The sequence below is a fragment of the Limulus polyphemus genome, unplaced genomic scaffold (genome assembly GCF_000517525.1).
Source record: "Limulus polyphemus unplaced genomic scaffold, Limulus_polyphemus-2.1.2 Scaffold1909, whole genome shotgun sequence".
Lineage (NCBI taxonomy): Eukaryota > Metazoa > Arthropoda > Merostomata > Xiphosura > Limulidae > Limulus > Limulus polyphemus.
In genome coordinates, this window is record NW_013667519.1 from 152,064 (window position 1) to 154,245 (window position 2,182).

A 2,182-nucleotide genomic window follows, 5' to 3' on the forward strand; every position below is an offset into this window, starting at 1 on the left:
CTAGATATGTATTTCCTTATAAAGAAACCAATAATAATTTAGTAGTATTAGTAACTGTTTACTAGTATATATATATATATATATGTACAGTAAGTCTTTATCACTTCTTCAAGTTGGACTCTCACAAGTCATTTAAGATAAACTATATTTACAATATTTATAGGTACCAGTTATCTTAAAGATTTTCCTAATACTTTATTTATTACTTAATTTATCAAACGTAAACCTTTTGACCAAAATCTGTTATACATATACACACACATGTACCCATGACACATCAGCAAGTGTCCTTGAATAATGCTCCAAACACAGTTTATTTTTCAAACGCATTTCACCTATACATCATTACCCTCAATTCCCTAACAAGCTAGTTCTGTCTCTAAAAAAGACCAAAAAATCTGACTAAACCAGGTCAGCTCCAGGTATACAGTACTATTGCTGGAGATGAAAATATACTATATTAGAGGTACAGTTTGGCAATCCCATGCTGACAGAAAGGTGTCACGTGGAAAGAAAAATTAATTGAGGCCAAAGAGAATTACGGAAAGCTGAGTGATAAAAGAATGGTTAGAAAAGTGGGTCATACCATGATATATTTGTACATCAAACATATATGCATTCAAATTAACTAACAAGCAGTGTTTTAAACAATTTCTATGAAAACTGGTGAATATCTAATATACAATGTATAATTCAGTTTATAATAGAATAAATAATGTACTACAAAGGTTCAAGTAATTGATATTTTTTATAGATTAAGTTAACAAATTTCAGAAATAATTTATTATATAATTCCATATCTTTTAACTGTGTTTTCACAATTCGTTTTATTTAATCAATTAATGAATTTCACAAAACAAAGTTGTTTATTATAGAAATGTATTGTTTGATACAGTTTATAAACACAATATGACTATTTTCAATATCAACATTAAAATAAATGTAATATTTTGTCACAATAATTTCTGTCCATCAACCTCAGAGCTAAAATATTTGTGATGCACACTATAAATTATGATTTGGTCAGTACATTATTTAAGCTATGATCCATTATGGATTAGAGAAATGTATTACGTAATCAGTTATTTTCAAAACCTAATATTAGTAGTATTGCTAACAATAACGTTATACCATCAATTTCAAAATGAAATATAATTTTAATCCATAACGACTTATTCTGAAGGCTTAAGATTATGTAATTTTAGTTTTACCGGCGTCACTCAGTCAAGGCTTTCCCTGTAAGTGTAATCTGTAAAGTAATTTATAGTAAACAGTAAAATGTCACCGAATGTCACACTTTGAGTTTCACTCAAAGAGAACGGTATATATTAAAATTATTATTGTGTTTATTACAATAAACTTACTAGCAGTTTAATATCATTACCTAATAAAACGTTGTTTCTACATTTTGGCCGTTTCATAACATGAAAAATAAAACTTAAGTTAAGACCCATCCACATCTTTTCACTTACGTTACAATAAGTGCGCCATCTATGGACTGATTTTATGTGTAACATCTTTTAGCTGAAGTCTAAATGATATAAACATACAGTGTGCTTATAAGTTTGTTTTATTTTTGATATTAATACAAAGCTACAAAAGGATTATCTGCGTTAGCTGTCCATATTTTAGAACTGGTAGACTAGAGGTTTATTCCTTAAGCTCTTCTAAGCGAATAATGAAATTTGATAATGCCTCCATGGCTCAAGTGCGAAGCAATATGTTTTCTTACGGCAACAAGACACTAACCATGAGCCCTTGTACTTACAATATTTAATTTCTTATTTATTATACTTTTGTTTTATCCAGACTATATACTTAATTTATGGTTTAATTTTGAAATAAAGGACAAAACTTAAATAAACTAAAACAACCTAAGCTCATCAATTACTTGTGAATTTAATAAAGACCAAAGTATTAAACTCTGTATTGAGCTAATTTTTTATTTTTAATAAGATTTACAATTTCCATGCACAATATAGCCATTTGTCAAGTTTTATATATCTTGTATGTTAGTAATTAAGCATAAAGCAACACAATGGGATCACCACGCTGAACCAATATGGGCGTCTTATATTGACATATTTAAAACAAAGCTACATATATGGCCCGGCATGGCCAAGTGGTTAGGGGCGCAGGTTCGAATCCACATTCCACCAAACATGCTCGCCCTTTCAGCCGT

At 29.2% G+C, this 2,182-nt stretch overlaps 1 protein-coding gene across 1 annotated transcript in view; it reads right to left on the minus strand.

Annotated features, from left to right (window-relative positions):
- LOC106465326 (tau-tubulin kinase homolog Asator-like) overlaps positions 1-1,472 on the minus strand; it is a 33,234-nt gene extending 31,762 nt beyond the window's left edge. The window contains exon 1 of the mRNA XM_022393189.1: positions 1,385-1,472. The gene's annotated coding sequence lies outside the window, so the exon portion shown is untranslated. The remainder of the gene's footprint in view (positions 1-1,384) is intronic.
- Between the last annotated feature and the right edge of the window lie 710 nt (positions 1,473-2,182).